The sequence below is a fragment of the Trichosurus vulpecula genome, chromosome 4 (genome assembly GCF_011100635.1).
Source record: "Trichosurus vulpecula isolate mTriVul1 chromosome 4, mTriVul1.pri, whole genome shotgun sequence".
In the NCBI taxonomy this organism is placed as follows: Eukaryota; Metazoa; Chordata; class Mammalia; order Diprotodontia; family Phalangeridae; genus Trichosurus; species Trichosurus vulpecula.
This window is the reverse complement of record NC_050576.1, coordinates 68,011,584-68,029,097: the sequence shown is the minus strand read 5'-3', so window position 1 is coordinate 68,029,097 and position 17,514 is coordinate 68,011,584. Positions and strand designations below refer to the sequence as shown.

Genomic DNA, 17,514 nt, shown 5'->3' with positions numbered 1-17,514 from the left:
AAAATAGAAATTGAAAGAATCCATCGATCGCCTCCTCAAATAGATCACAAAAAGAAATCTCCCAGGAATATTGTCACCAAATTCCAGAGCTCCCAGATCAAGGAGAAAACACTGCAAGCAGCCAGAAAGAAACAATTTGAGTATTGTGGAAACCCAATCAGAATAACCCAAGATCTGGCAGCCTCTACATTAAGAGGTCAAAGGGCTTGGAATACGATATTCCGGAGGTCAATGGAGCTATGATTAAAACCTAGAATCACCTACCCAGCAAAAAACTGAGTATCATGCTCCAAGGCAAAATATGGACTTTCAATAAAATAGAGGACTTTCAAGCTTTCTCAGTGAAAAGACCAGAGCTGAATAGAAAATTTGACTTTCAAACACAAGAATCAAGAGAAGCATGAAAAGGTAATCAAGAAAAAGAACAAGAAAAAGAAATTGCAAGGGACTTACTAAAGGTGAACTGTTTTGTTGACATTCCTACATGGAAAAATGACAAGTATGATTCATGAGACCTCAGTATTAGGGTAGCTGAAGGGAATATGCATACATATATGTTTATGTATATATATGGGTGAATGTGTATATATGTATATATCTATGTGTGTGTGTGTGTGTGTGTGTGTGTGTGTGTGTATACATAGAGAGAGAGAGAAAGAGAGAGAGTGGACACAGGGTGAGTTGAAGATGAAGGGAAGATATCTAAAAGAAATAAAATCAAATTAAGGGATGAGAGAGGAACATACTGAGAGAGGGAGATAAGGAGAGATAGAATGGGGTGGATTATCTTGCATAAAGGTGGCAACAGGAAGCAGTTCTGTGGGAGGAGGGAAGAGGGCGGGTGAGGGGGGAATGAGTGAACATTGCTCTCATCAGATTTGGCCTAAGGAGGGAATTACCATACATACCCAATTGGGAATCTTACCCCACAGGAAAGAAGAAGGAAGAAGATAAAAAAAATGGGTGGGATGATGGAGGGGAGGGCTGACGGGGGTGGAGGTAGTCAAAAACAAACACTTTCGAAAGGGGACAGGGTCAAGGGAGAAAATTCAATAAAGGGGGATGGGTTGGGAAGGAGCAAAATATAGTTAGTCTTTCACAACATGAGTATTGTGGAAGGGTTATACATAATGATACACATGTGGCCTATGTCGAATTGCTTGACTTCTTAGGGAGGGTGGGTGGGAAGGGAAGAGGGGAGAGAATTTGGAACTCAAAGTTTTAAAAACATTTGTTCAAAAACAAACAAAAATGTTTCTGCATGCAACTAGAAAATAAGATACACAGACAATGGGGCATATAAATTTATCTTGCCCTACAAGAAAGGAAGGGAAAAGGGGATGGGAGGGGAGTGGGGTGACAGAGGGGAGCGCTGACTGGGGAACAGGGCAACCAGAATATATGCCATCTTGGAGTGGGGGGGAGGGTAGAAATGGGGAGAAAATTTGTAACTCAAACTCTTGTGAAAATCAATGCTGAAAATTAAATATGTTAAATAAATAAATTAATTAAATTCAACATGTTCAAAACTGAACTCATTATCTTTATCTCCAAACCCTCCCTCTTCTTAACTTCCCTATTACCATTGAGGGGACCACCATCCTCCCAGTACCCCAGACTTACAACCTAGGTGTCATTCTCAACTCTTCACTTTCTCTCACCCCTCACATCCTATCTGTGCCAAGGCCTGTCAATTCTTCATAACATCTCCTGTACAAATCCCCCTCCCCTCCTCTGCCAGCAACATTCTGTTCCATGTCCTCATCACCTCATGCCTGGACCATAGCAAGAGCCTGCTCGTTAGTCTCCCTGCCACAAGCCTCTCTCCTCCCCACTTCATCCTCCACTTCGTGGTCAAAGTGATCTTCCTAAAGCATAAGTCTAACCATGTCACCACCCCCTACTCAATAAATTCCACTGACTCCCTACCACCTCCAGGATCAAATATAAAAACCCTCTGTTTTGGCCCTTCATAACCTGCCCCCACACACACACACATACTACCCTTCCTGGCTTCCTATACCTTATACCCTGCACCACCCTACCACCACACCCAAGTACTCTGAGATCCCAACACCTCAGGCATCCTCCACACAGGGAATGCTCTTCCTCCTCAGCTCCACCTCCTAGCTTTCTTGGCTCCCTTCAAGATTCAGTTAAAATCCAACCCAACTTCTACAAGAAATCTCTTCTGATCTTCCTTAAAGCTAGTGCTTTCCCTCTGCTGATTACTTCCAATTTATCCCATCTACAACTTGTTTTGTACATAGTCGTTTGCATGTTTGTCTCCCTCATTAGCCTGTAATCTCCTTGAAAGCAGGGATGGTATTTTGCCTTTCTTATGCCCCTAGTTAAAACTTAGCTCACTGGCTAACACACAGTAGGTGCTTAATAAATGTTTATTGAGTGACTGAAATGCTTATTAACTAAATAGCATCTTCCTATTTAAAAGAAAGAATAATCTTATTCTCAAGTTTGATTAAAAAATACTTTACTAAAACTATTACTAGGCAGAAATGTTTATCCTTTGTTTTATCTGAACAATAACCATTTTCTTCTTTGACAAATAGCAAATTGTTGGGAATTTTTATAAATTTCACTTAATTCATATATATTCCTTGAAATTTTACTAAAATTTCCAACCAAGTTTTTCAACTTTCAAGGCAGAACAGTTCAAGTCCTTATTTCCTTTTTTCCCTCCTGTTTTCATTTCCCTGACCTCTAAAAGAGAGTCATCCCTAAAAGGGTTGGCACACAGCCACTGGAAAACACCTAAGAACTTGTCTCCCTAGAAGTCAGTCCCCTATAACTCATTGCCTTGCTTCACTCCTCACGCAAGAGCTACTCAAAAGGAGAAGAGAAATATGAATCAGCAGCAGTTGAGTAGAAAAAGTCAAAGTAGCATCCAAATTAATGGGAATCATTTCCTTACTTTGGTAATTTAACCCGATACTCGAAAGATGACTATTTGCTACTGGGCACATACTTGTCACCTCCAGAGTAAATATGAAATTCAATTTCAAAAGAAAAACTCATTATGAGACTAATAATGCCACCTATTATGTAGCAGTTAATGGTATATACATTTTACCATTTGTAAATTTTCATTTGATCTTCACAATAATACCACTGAGATAGATATTACATTATCCACATTTTAGAGATGAGGAAACTAAGACCTGTACCTAACATATAAGAAGAGCTTTAAAAAATACTTGTTGATTGGCTGAAGCCCAGAGAAGTTAAATACCAAGGCTAAATTGGTCCTAAATTAAAAGGTATAGCAAGAGTAATATAATGTACAGAACAAGAGAAACAAAGCATAAAGTACACTGGACCATAAGTAAGGAAAACTGAGTTCAGGTTCCCCTTAAACCTTAGCTGTGTCAACTTGGGAAAGTCACTTATCTTCTTGGGAGCTAAACTTAAAGCAGAGACAAAGACAACATCTACCACAATAAACTCAACAGGGTTGATCAAATTAATGAATTTATAAAAATTTATAAAAACACTTTGTGAGTCTAGGCAAGTCTTAGCTTCTACAGGGGAGAAGATGCCTTTTTCCATAACATGGGAACAATACCACTTTATCCTTAATAACATAGGAAGCTAGACCTGATTACTAATTGATCCACAAGCTCAATAATAATGGGGAAAGCAGGAGAGTACAATGAAAAGAAAAGTAGCTCCAGAGACAGAAGACCTGGGTTCAAATCTTGTTGCTGATATTAAGCATACTGCTTCATCTCTCTGGGCCTCAGCTCACTCATCAGCAAAATTAGAGGCACAGCCTAGATTGCCCCTGCTCTAACTCTGTGATCCTTTGCATTGAAGTCTTTTCCAAATCCAGCATAATTATCACAAAATCATAGATCTGAAGCTCAAAGAGACCTTACAGGTCACTGAATCCAACTCCCTCTTTTTAACGATGAGAAAATGTTTGAGGTATAATTCATACCAGGTCTTCCTGACTCCAATCCCAGTGCTCTGTCTACTCTATTTATGACTAATCTTAGGTCCACGATCTCTCACAATTACAGGGGAGAAAAGTCATGTTTTACATATGCAGAAATAGGTGAAGAGAATAAGGCACAAGTAAACTACTCAGCATAATTCAGCAAATACTGTCTTAACATAAAATCTGAATCACTTTAGGGTCAATTCAACTATAGCTAGACAAATTATGTGAGCTGATCACAGCCAAATATGCCCTTGTGTGCCTATTTCAGGTCGGCCAGGGTGAGCATAAAGTAACTTGCCTAACTCTAAAAAGGATATCAGAATCCAACATTATGGACTTCCCATTTTCTACAATAACAAACCCCTGTTCCTTTCTAAGGAATAAACTTTTACGAAAGAAATTTGTCTTATTTAGGGACTTTTCTGTTACAATATGAGATCATTAGTCCTACACACAAATACCTTCTTTTAGAATATTTTCCTAACCATACTATAAATATTATGTCATATATACAAATTTATCACTAAATCTATACTAAAGAATTTTTTAAATGTTTCTCCCTCTAGAAAGAAATTAATTTAAAATGGGTAAAAACGGAAGACAAATCCATTTAAGAAAAAAGCTTACAAAAATATATGAGGCTATTTGATGAAGAAACACCATGCTTTCTACCTAGGAAAAGTGACTGACTTCACCTTGAATAATAGATCAGTCTGTCAAATTTACAAACAGAACAAGACACTAGACATTACATCCCTGACAAGCATCAAGATTTAAAGATGATACCAAGTACATGTTTCCCACTATCCTGACTGACTGACCTGAAGGGAAACACTCTAGCTCCCCAGCTTCCAACTTGCAGCACCTGACCCTAGCAATCCATGATTTGTAGCCAAAAAAAAAACCCATTCAACTTTTTAATTGAATTATCTGGCACAAATAATAATGCCAAAAGCACCTGCCCATTGTATCTGTTGAACACCTACCTACCATCAAGGGCCATGCTAACAAGTCTAGATCAATGAGTAACTGCAAAAAATCTGTTGTTGTTGTTGTTTTCAATCATGTCCAATTCTTTGTGATTGTGCTTGAGGTTTTCTTGGCAAAGATACTGGGGTGGTTTGTCATTTCCTTCTCCAGCTCATTTTACAGATGAGGAAACTGAGGCAAACAGAGTTAAGTGACTTGTCCATAACTGGTTAAGTGTCCAGGGCCAGATTTAAACTCAGAAAGATGAATCTTCCCGACTCCAGCATTCTATCCACTGCAACACCTAGTTGCCCATATTAAAATGTTATTGTAAATTATAATACATAATATAAATAATAATATTCATTATTGCTTAATTAATCATGTAAAACTGCAGTAAGACCTTTGAGACACCCTCTACGGTCAATGTATCTCACCTACTACCTATATTGTTGACCCTGATTATGTCATTTAACTCTATCAACCTCATTTTCTATAAGGTGGTAAAGCTTTAATAGCTTAAAACTGAAGTAAGAATTTGGGGACACTATATATACAACATACATATTCATATAAGCTCACATTCAAGCAGAAAAAAAAAAGGTCTTTTATGGTCAATCAGTCAAGTACTTATCAAGCGTCCATGTACTAGAGGCACTGGGCATACAAGTACAAAGAATGAAACCATCTCTGTTCACAAGGAACTTCCATTCTAATGGAGGAGACAAGTACGTATAAAAATATGTACAGCATAAATATAAAGTCAATACAATGTGGTTTAGAAGGGAGGAGATTAGCACAAGAAAGCCCTCATGCAGAAAAGGGGGTCTGAGCTGTATCTTAAACGTAGGGACTCAGGCTGAAAGATAAACTGGCTTTAAAAGGCTAACAGAGAAGCTCTCAGAGCATCATAAATCCCTATAGCCCATCAAATTGAAATTAGGTTAAAAAAAAAACCTCTGCCCCATGTATGCTCTGGTATCATTCTTAAACAAACGTCACACAAGTTTCCAGGTGCTCTTTCCAAATGCTATTTAATAAATAGCAAAACCATTCTAGTTAAAATAAAGATTGCACAGGCAGGATATACTTTCATCAAACTCCCAATTTAATTACAAGGATGCTATCAGTCAGGGATTTTATGAGAAAAGCTTACGCTTAGAAGGAGCTTATAAATGAGATTTCCCCCAATCCTCATCCAATCAAGGGGAAAACAAGATGCAATATGCAGACTGTGAAGGTAAGAGGAAAAAGAAGCACTTCATTAACTAAGGGAGTATAGTGCAGGAAGCAATAACTTTATTCATTCTTATGTATTGTACAGTATTAAACCCTACAGGTTTGGATTACAAAGATAAAGTTTAAAAAGGGTTGGGGGAGGTGGGGGCATAGACAGATTAGGTCACTTGTCCAGGGTCACCCGACCTAGTTAAGTGTCTCACAAGTTAGCAGTCTTCCTGAATCCAAGGTCAGCATTTTATCCACTGCACTCTCTAGCTGCCTACCATCAATGAAATTATCTGCCTCCTTCTTGCTCATCTCTAGCTGGTTCCGTATCACTTCCCCATAGGTGCTGTCTAATCTTCTTACAGTTTTCTCAAGTCCTTAAATCAGGGCTTCTTAACCTGGGGTCCGTGAACTTTTTTTAATTTCAATAACTGTTTTTCTTTGTAATCATATGCATTTTATTTTATGCAATTAATATTATTCTGAAAAAGAGAGCCAAAGACTGGACTGACAAAGGAGTACATGACACAAAAAAGGTAAGAACCCCTGTCCTAAATAAATCCCTGCTTCCCTAATACACAGGGGACAAAACTTACTATTTTACAGAAAAAACTGAAGTCATCTTAAATGTGAATTCTTTCAACTTTCCCCCATCAGTCTATTATATCTTCTTTACCTTCCTTCTTATGTCAAAAGAATAAATACCTCCTTTCCACAACTAAGCCTTCATTTGCACCTTCTGTCTCATTCCTCTTCTCCTCTCCCCACTACAATCATCCCCTCTCTTGAATCTTCCATCTCTCTCCACTGCTTCCCTACCCTACCAACGAATATGTTTAGATCTCTCCAAATTAAAAATACCTTCTATTGATTTTGCCACATTTTGCTACCATCCCTTGTCTCTCCTTACTTCCATGCCAAACTTCTCAAATTGTACATACATGATCCTTCTACTTCCTCACTCCTATCTTATTCTTTCACTCCTATCTTATTCTTTCACTCGCTGTGACCTTACCTCCCTTCCAAAAAAACTATTCTCTCAAAAATCACCAAGGACCTGCAAAATAAAAAGGATTCAGTATCCTTGATTTCTAAGCTGCATTTGAAAGTTAACTATATCTTTCCTAGTAAAGCATTTTTTAGTGAAAAGAGTACTGGATTTAGAGTCAATCAAGAGAAAGCTGGGTTCAAATTCTGCCTGACACTTGGTTTCTCTGCACCTCCCCCCCTTTCACATGAGTAATAAGTCACTTAACCTCCTAAAGCCTCAGTTTTCCCAACTATAAACTGAGGATATGTCTTCAGCACTTACCTCACAAAGATATTTTAAGAATCAAACAAAATAGCATGATTTCCATTGCATTACTGGTTATCTCCTGGTTAACCTGCAACCTCTCTAATCTTTCTCAGTCTCATCTTTCTCCCCACTCCTCCCACTCCATAAATACAGAATTCTTGGGCATTTAGTACTCAGTAATCTTTTCTTTAACTACATCTTCTTCCTTGACAATATCATATACAACCATGTTTCAATTATCACCTTAAGTAGCTGACTCCAGAATCTCCATCTTCTGCACCAACTTTTTCCCGAAACTCTAAACCCTAATGCTTTTCCAAATACTACCATCGTTCTCCTTACATGTCCCACTAGGAGTTCAAATATATCTAAAACCAAATTCAACATTTTTCCTCTGAATGTGATCTTTCTTTTTTGTTAATCTATCACCATCTCCCAAGTCATTCAAGTTCCAAACCTCAGTCAGCTTTGATTCATCCCTCTCCCTCACTACCATCTATATATATTTTGCAAATACATGTAATTTCCATGTAGTCTCCCCTACTCAAATGTGAACTCCATGAAAGTAGAGACCATATTTTTATCCCCAGAGCTTAACACAGCATCTGTCTCACAGGAAACATATAATAAATGTTCACTGATTTGACTCCCATGTTTAGTCAGTTGTGAAGACCTGTTAATTAAGACCTGTTAACTTGGTCACATGGGTATTTAAGAAATACTTGTGAGCTGAATTTAACATATTATCTATATCCCCTCCTCTTCATTAACAATGTCACCACCCTAGCAACACTCTCCTACTGGACACCACCACTAGCAGGCACACACACGCGCGCACACACTGTTCTGCCTCATTAAGTTTCCAAAAGCACAGGGTCAGTCATATAATTTCCCTGTTCAAAAACAGAGAACTCCCTTTCAGTCACTCCACATTGCCTACTGAATTAAGGATTGAATTGTTTAAATTCTCCAGCCTGGCATTCAAAACCATCAACAATATGGTTCCAACCTTAGCTGGACCTTAAGAAGCTAGGTGATCAACCTTAAGAACTCTTAAGTGCTTTCTCTTTCCATTCCACAAACACTTAAGAGACAGAATGGTGCTTTGAAAGGAGTAGCTTTGGAGTCAGAAGCCCTGTGTTCAAATCAAGACAGTTACTACCTGCACGAATATAGGAAAATTACTTCACTTATAGAACTGTAGTTTCCTCATCTGTAAACTAAAGATGATACCTGCAATCTCTACTCCAGAAGGTTGCTATAAGGAAACACAGTTTGTATACCTTAAAGTCAGTCAACTAGCATTAATTAAGTGCCTACTATGTGGTAGGCACTACGTTAAGCCTTATAAAGAATGACAAAAAATGGCCCCTGCCCTCAAGGAGCTCACAGTATGATGGGTTAGATAACAAGCAAACAACTATGTACAAACAAAATATAGAAAGGATAAATTGGGGGTGCTCTCAGAGAGAAGGCAGTAAGACTAAGGAGGACTGAAAAAGACTTCATGAATAAAGTGGGACTTTAGCTGATACCTGAAGGAAGCCAGGAGGCAGAGATGAAAAGAGAAAGCATTCCAGGCATGGGGGACAGTCAGTGAAACACTTGGATTCAGGAGACGAAATGTTGTATGCAAGAAACAGTAGGGAAGCCAATTCACCGAATCACAGAGTACATGAAGGGTTATAAGGTGGAAGAAGCCTGGGAAGGTAGGAAGGGGCAAGGTTATAAAGGGATTTAAAAGCCAAGCAAAGGATTTTATATTTGATCCAGAAGGTGATGGTGAACTACTGGAGTCTATTGAAAGGGGGAAGGGAAGTGACATGACCGGACCTGAATTTTAGCAAGATCAATCTGACAGATAAGTGAAGAATGTATTGTAATGGGGAGGAACTTGAGGCAGGGAAACCAACCAGCAGGTTATTGCAATGGTCCAGACATGATGGGGGGCCTGCACCAAGGTGTTAGCAGTGTCGGGACAGAAGCAGGGGTGAGTGTTGTTACAAAATAAAAACAGTAAGACTTGACAACTGATTGGATTGAGGTGTAAGAAGACTGGAGAGGCAGGAAGGGCCCAGCTTATGAAGAAATCTAAAAGCCAAACAGAAGATTTAACCTGAAAGTGACAGGGAGCCACAGGACTTGACAACTACCTGGATGGGGGGAGGGGCAGTGAAAGAGAGGGAGGAGTCAAGAATAACCCCAAGCTGCAAACCTGAATGCCTGGGTTAAGTGGGTGGTAGAGCCTTTGACAGTAATAGGGCAGTTAGGAAGGGGTAAAGACTGGGGGTGGGGGGGGGTAGGTTTTAGCCACGATGAGACATTAATTCTGTTTTAGGCGTGATAAGATATCTACAGGACATCCAGTTTGAGAAATCTAATAGGCAAGTTGGAGATATGAGACCAGAAGCTGAAGAGAAGCTAGGGCCAGACAAGTAGATTGGAGAGTCACATATATAGATACAATCACTGAACCCATGGTAGCTGATGAAATACTATATAAATACTACATAAATTAATTATTTTAAATGCCTACTCTGCTAGGGATAAAAAGATTAAAGGGAAATAATCCGTGCCCTCAAGAAGTTTACATTCAACTGAAGTGTTTCAAGTTTTTCTAATTCCTGCTTTATCTCCCACTACACATAATGCAAGTTCCAGCCAAAATGCACGTGCTGAACCCAAACTCTGTGTGGTTCCCCAAAGCTTTCTAGTCTCCATGCTTTTGCCTACAATGAAACTTCCAGGAAAAGGGATATACCCTTTCTCATCCAGATTTTCTTCCTATCCAATTCTTACCCAACCCTGTAATCCCAACTCAAACGCTATCTCTTCCATAAAGGTTTCTCTGACCACTCTTCCCCTGCCCACCTGGCAAGCAACACCCAGAGCACACTTCTCCACTTACAGGTTCACATTCTTCCTCAGAGAAGGATTGAATCTGTGATTTTACTGGAATAGGAAATTCCAAGATGAGGAACTTCCTCTTCAACTTGAAATCTCAGAAAGCTGCTTGGGGCCTGAAAAGTGACCTGACTAGCTCCAAGTCACCCAGCCAACATATGTCAGAGGGAGACTTGAACCTGTGACTCCCTGCCTGGGAAGTCAACTCTCTATCTACCATACCACACTGTCTCTCTTTTCCCACTCCCCCCATTGGTTTTAGATATGCCTTATTCCCTACTGGGCTTCTAGCTCCTCCAATTCAATTCAAAAAGCACTTATTAAATGTCTGCCATGTGCAAGGCATTGCTTGAATGCTAAAGATGCCATCAAAAAATAGTCTCTGCCCTCCAAAATTTATATTCTGTTCCTTGGTAATGGGGACCGTGTCTTGTTCTTCTTTCTATAACTTACAACACCTTACATCATGTTTGGCACACTGAATGAATCAAATAAATATTTGCTGAATAAACAAAATTACCCAATTCTGATAGCTTGAATCAGTCACTGAATTAACTTCTCATAGCAAAATGGCTATGTACTTTCTAGAATTCCATTCAGTATCTCCATCTATCTCTATGTCTACATTCTGAATTAACAAGAGATCATTTATCCATAATGTATCATTCTAAGTGGCTAAGTTTTCTGAGCAGTTAAGGATTCACCCCTTTAAGTACAACTTTTTTTTCTCATGTTTTGATTCTTTTTGATGGACATCTTTAAACATTTACATATTTTCCTACTTTCTTAATCTAAGTATGCTGAGGATAAGTTTTTGTTGATGACTCAGGGAGAAAATATTTTAAACCAGAACACCTGGTTTCAAATCTGTCACTTACCCCCTCCTTGGTAACACTTATAAGCGTAAGATTTATAAGCAATATAACTTTGGGCAAGTCACTCAATCACTGTGGATTTCCGCCTTCTCCCCTATAAAACTACAGGTTTGGACTAGTCCCTTCCAGGTCCAGAATTATGAACTTATGAACCTTTATTATTGTAATGTGCAGAGATCCCCTAGAATCTATTGACATGGATGAAGCCATATATACCCCTTCCCTAAACAATCCCAGATTGTTAGGGTGAGTTTTTGTGTCTAATTTTTTTATAATTGCCTCCCCCTCTTGCTAGCAGGCCATCAACTGTCACTCTTTGCTATTGTCAGAGTAGCAGCCCCTCTACTAATTTGCTACAGTGTGGTGGGCTTGGCAATCAGACCACCAATCTTATTAGATGTAAAATAAGGTTAAATGGCTCCGATTGAGAGCTCAACTAGCAGGAATGCTGCTATATCTATTTTGACAACTCAGGCAGATTTTTCGCTTATTTCCTGGTTCTCAGCTGTGTTCAGTTTAGATTCAGCATTTATTTTATTTTCATGTGTCTGTCAGAGAACATAGCTGAATTTATTAGCAGCCAAAAAGTTACAGCACTCCAAATGCTAAAAATAATCTACTGTTTCCATAGTTTACTCATAGTTTCTAAAGTGTACCAAAAACATTTTATCATGAATAGAGCTATTTTAGAAGACTCTATTTCATCCAGAGATGAAAAATATCATCAAAATTTCTGTAGAAAAAAAACTGACACATGCACACACCACAATCAGGTTTAGCTATAAGTTGGAAAGAAAATATTAACTAGAAATATTCACTAGAACTGGGATGAAAATACTTCAATGTGGAAAAGCACTGAATTAATTTCTTTAAGTTTCTGGTAAAACAATGGTAAGTCTTTTTCAAACCAACCATAATTAATTGTGCTCAGTTCAAATACAAATAATCTGAATTTAAAGAAGCTACTGCCTGTTGGATAATGTAAGCCAAATTTTTTAAAATGAAATACCAAGTACCTGAACATTTATAGAACATTCCTTAAAATAATGATGTTCACCAGTCCTTTCTGATGTTTTAAAAAAAGCCACATTACACATTTACCCCATTTTAAGTGGGTCTGAATTCTCAGAGATTGTTCAAACAAATCCAATCTTGTACCCTTTTCATCAACCTCAGGAGCTGGATTTCTCTGTTTCTTAGTGAAAAATAATATTAGTCATAGCTTTCATACATTATGCACTGCATAGAATTCCCATTTTAAAAATGAGGAAATTAAGGCTCAAGGAGATTAAAGGACTTATCTATGGTCACTCTGCTAATAAGTGTTGGAGCTAACACTCAAATTCAGGTCTTCTGTTTCCCAGAATGGTGCTCTTTCTACTAGATGCTCTCAAAAGAACCCACTGTGTAGTCTCAGCTTTTGCCAATTAGTTGGCTGTGACCATGGGTAACTTAGCGGACTTTCTACTTGACTCAGTTTTAACATCTGTAAAACAAGGAGGCTAGCTCTATTGCCCCTTCCAGAGCCAACATTTTGTGATTATGTAATACTAAATTAATGGTATCATCCATTCCAAAAGAGATTACTAGTATTATCATCTTCCCCCAAAAGATATTCCTAACAGTTAACCTAGTTCAATCTAAACAAAAAAATCTTCTATATGAAATGGAAAGAAGCAGAGCCAAGAAAATAACATACACAGTAGACAGAACAACATAAATGGAAAGAACACCACACCAAAGAAATCAAAAGTATATGTAACAAATTTATAAAGATCAGGTGGAACTTGAACGAAGAGATATGAGAGGACACTTCCACCCAACCTACCCCTCCATGGAGGCAGGAGGTTCACAGGTGTTACATGTTGCATATGTTTCCAGATTTCTTTCAATTTAGCAGTTAACGCTGATTTCTTTTCTCTTTAAAAAATACTATTTGTCAGATGAGAGGGCCCTCTTGGAAGGGTTCAGGGGATGCCTGGAAAAACTATGGTGATGTAAGAAACAGAAAATATCAATAAAACTTATTTTCAAAAAAACAGCATCTGTTCCTATGTGGAAAGTGCTATTTTTTATCAAGGCTATATAGTGAAGTTTCCTTATGAATGGCATGCAGAAAGGTTTAAAGTGATATGCAAAAGTGGAAAGAATCAATAAGAGTCAATATGATCTCTAATCAAACTGATTTCTCCAATCAGTGAATATTGAATGTTTTTTCTACAAAACAGCTTTATCTTTGAACAAGTTAACTGATAATCATTACTTCTTTGATATCTGTTAAGCTGATGACAGCAGGATAAACCAGTTTGGTTAGAGCTTCAGTGTTACTCTTCTGGAAGAATCACTCAACACTAAGCAACAAAAACTAATTGAGACCAGGTCTCCTATACCAAAGCAAAGCAGCTATAAAGATGTATAATTAAAGCAAGCAGAATATATGTGCATATAATACAACATCTATATTAGTCAAGTAAGAAAAAAAGGTGTGAAGTAGGAGAAAGAACACAGGATGTGGTAGAACCAGAAGGCCACTCACTAACCATGTGACTATGATCATTGATTGACCTCCTTGAGAGCCTCATCTGTAAAATGAGGGAAATGATAGTTGTACTACCTGTCATATTGTAGGGAGGAAACTATTTTATAAATCTTAAAGCATTATAGAAATCAGAGGGTTTCTTTTAACTGGTTTATTTATTTATTTATTTAATATATTTAGTTTTCAGCATTAATTTTCACAAGAATTTGAATTACAAATTTTCTCCCAATTTCTACCCTCCCGCCCACTCCAAGATGGCATATATTCTGGTTGCCCCATTCCCCAGTCAGCCTTCCCTTCTGTCACCCCACTCCCCTCCCATCCCCTTCTCCCTTCCTTTCTTGTAGGGCAAGATAAATTTATATGCCCCACTGCCTGTGTATCTTATTTCCTAGTTGCATGCAAAAACTTTTTTTTTGTTTTTGAACATCTGTTTTTAAAACTTTAAGTTCCAAATTCTCTCCCCTCTTCCCTTCCCACCCACCATCCCTAAGAAGTCAAGCAATTCAACATAGGCCACATGCGTATCATTATGTAAAACCCTCCCACAATACTCATGTTGTGAAAGACTAATTATATTTTGCTCCTTCCTAACCTATCCCCCTTTACTGAATTTTCTCCCTTGACCCTGTCCCTTTTCGAAAGTGATTGTTTTTGATTACCTCCTCCCCGATCTGCCCTCCCTTCTTTCATCCCCCCTTTCTTATCTTCTTCCTCCTTCTTTCCTGTGGGGTAAGATACCCAATTGAGTGTGTATGGTATTCCTTCCTCAGGTCAAATACGATGAGAGCAAGATTCATGCATTCTCCCTCACCTGCCCCCTCTTCCCTTCCTACAGAACTGCTTTTTCTTGACACTTTTATGCAAGATAATTTACCCCATTCTATCTCTCCCTTTCTCCCTCTCAATATATTCCTCTCTCATCCCTTGATTTGATTTTATTTTTTTTAGATATCATCCCCTCATATTCAACTCACTCTGTGCCCTCTGTCTATACACACACACACACACACAGATACATACACACATATATACATACATACACACACATACATATACACACACACACACATATATGTATATATGCATATATATATGTATATATATATAAATATGCATATTCCCTTCAGCTACCCTAATACTGAGGTCTCATGAATCATACACATCATCTTTCCATGTAGGAATGTAAACAAAACAGTTCAACTTTAGTGAGTCCCTTGTAATTTCTTTCTTGTTTACCTTTTCATGCTTCTCTTAATTCTTGTGTGTGAAAGTCAAATTTTCTATTCAGCTCTGGTCTTTTCACTGAGAAAGCTTGAAAGTCCTCTATTTTATTGAAAATCCATATTTTGCCTTGGAGCATGATACTCAGTTTTGCTGGGTAGGTGATTCTTGGTTTTAATCCTAGCTCCTCTGACCTCTGGAATATCGTATTCCAAGCCCTTTGATCTCTTAATGTAGAAGCTGCTAGATCTTAGGTTATTCTGATTATGTTTCCACAATACTCATATTGTTTCTTTCTGGCTGCTTACAGTATTTTCTCCTTGATCTGGGAGCTCTGGAATTTGGCAACAATATTCCTAGGAGTTTTCTTTTGGGGATCTATTCGAGGAGGTGATTGGTGGATTCTCTCAATTTCTATTTTACCCTCTGGCTCTAGAATATCAGGGCAGTTCTCCTTGATAATTTCTTGAAAGATGATATCTAGGCTCTTTTTTTGATCATGAGGCTTTCAGGTAGTCCAATAATTTTAAAATTATCTCTCCTGGATCTATTTTCCAGGTCAGTGGTTTTTCCAATGAGATATTTCACATTGTCTTCCACTTTTTCATTCCTTGGGTTCTGTTTTATAGTATCTTGGTTTCCCGTAAAGTCACTAGCTTCCACTTGATCCAATCTAATTTTTAAGGTATTATTTTCTTCAGTGGTCTTTTGGACCTCCTTTTCCATTTGGCTAATTCTGCCTTTCAAGACATTCTTCTCATCACTGGCTTTTTGGAGCTCTTTTGCCATTTGAGTTAGTCTATTTTTTAAGGTGTTGTTTCCTTCAGTATTTTTTTGGATCTCCTTTAGCAAGTCATTGACTTGTTTTTCGTGGTTTTCTTGCATCATTCTCATTTCTCTTCCCAATTATTCCTGTACTTCTCTAACTTGCTTTTCCAAATCCTTTTTGAGCTCTTCCATGGCCTTACACCAGTTCATGTTTTTCTTGGAGGCTTTTGATGTAGGCTCTTTGACTTTGCTGACTTCTTCTGGCTGTATGTTTTGGTCTTCTTTGTCACCAAAGAAAGATTCCAAAGTCTGAGACTGAATCTGGGTCCTTTTTCACTGCCTGGCCATGTGCCTAGCCAACTTACTTGACCCTTGAGTTTTTCGTCGGGGTATGACTGCTTGTAAAGAGTACTTTGTTCCGAGCTTGAGGGGATGCACTGTTGTTTTCAGAGCTATTTCTATACAGCCAGCTCTGCCATACCAGCACTCCTCCTTCCCCAAGAACCACCAACCCGAACCTAACTCAGATCTTAAGCAAGCTCTGCACTCCTGCTCTGATCCACCACTTAATTCCTCCCACCAGATGGGCCTGGGGCTGGAAGCAACTGAAGCTGTATTTCTGTAGCTGCACCACCTCCACTGCCCCCAGGGCGGTGGCGAAACCTCAAACTTTCACTCTGTCTCCCGCAGCTGTTCCCACTAACCTTCTCTGTTGTCTTTGGTGTTTCTGGGTTGAGAAGTCTGGTAACTGCCACAGCTCACTGATTCAGGGTGCCAGGGTCTGTTCCGCCCAGGTCCTGGTCTGGTTGGTCCAGGCGCCGCCCACGCTGGGCTCCGCTCCCCTTGGCTCCCAGCTTGGTGCAAGATAGACTTCACCCAGCAACCATCTAGGCTGTCCTGGGCTGGAGCCCTGTTTCCCTCTGCTATTTTGTGGGTTCTGCAGTTCTAGAATTTGTTCAGAGCCATTTTTTATAGGTTTTTGGAGGGACCTGGAAGGGAGCTCACGCAAGTCCCTGCTTTCCAGCCGCCATCTTGGCTCTACTGAAATCAGTTATTATAAATGCCATAAAGAAGTAGGGCCTAACTGGTAATTTATTTAACTCTACTTTATGAGGTTAGACCTAAAATAGATAATGACTGAGGGGGAATCAAGGATAATGTGTTTTAATTTTCTTATTCTTATGCACTTTCCCCCTTCTGAACTGTCCCTTAAACAGGACTAACTTTCCAGGGATACTACAAAATTTAGGTATCCAAATCTATTAACAAGTCTTTGCCTTTCTTTGTATCCCCAGTGCTTACATGGTGCTCTTAGTGTTGTTCAGGCATTTTAATCATGTCCAACTCTTCCTGACTCCATTGGGGGTCTTCTTGACAAAGATATTAGAGTCATTTTGCCATTTCCTTCTCTAGCTCATTTTTACAGATGAAGAAACTGAGGCAAACAGGGTTAAGTGACTACTACAGCTAATAGTGCCTACTATACTTAATGAATGATTTTTGACTAACTGCAGTCAAAGACTGGAGAATCAAGTTGTTTTTCTAACAGTATTTCTCATTTATAGTATGAGCTCATGCTTCCTTTTCACCTCGAAAATAGAAATATATTTTATTCTTGTATTATCAATACAATTATACTAACACTAACATTCACACAAATACATGCATACATGCTTTGTTCATAAATAAGTGAACAGAAGATCTACATGGATCCTGTATGAACTATAGCTGGTGCTATGTCCCAAGGCAA

The 17,514-nt window shown here is 38.7% G+C and overlaps 1 protein-coding gene across 2 annotated transcripts in view; it reads right to left on the bottom strand.

Annotated features, from left to right (window-relative positions):
* RABGAP1L (RAB GTPase activating protein 1 like) overlaps positions 1 to 13,141 on the bottom strand; it is a 680,962-nt gene extending 667,821 nt beyond the window's left edge. The window contains exon 1 of one of the 2 annotated variants that reach the window (XM_036756235.1): positions 13,062 to 13,141. The gene's annotated coding sequence lies outside the window, so the exon portion shown is untranslated. The remainder of the gene's footprint in view (positions 1 to 13,061) is intronic. The other variant, XM_036756234.1, reaches the window with a different exon arrangement.
* Between the last annotated feature and the right edge of the window lie 4,373 nt (positions 13,142 to 17,514).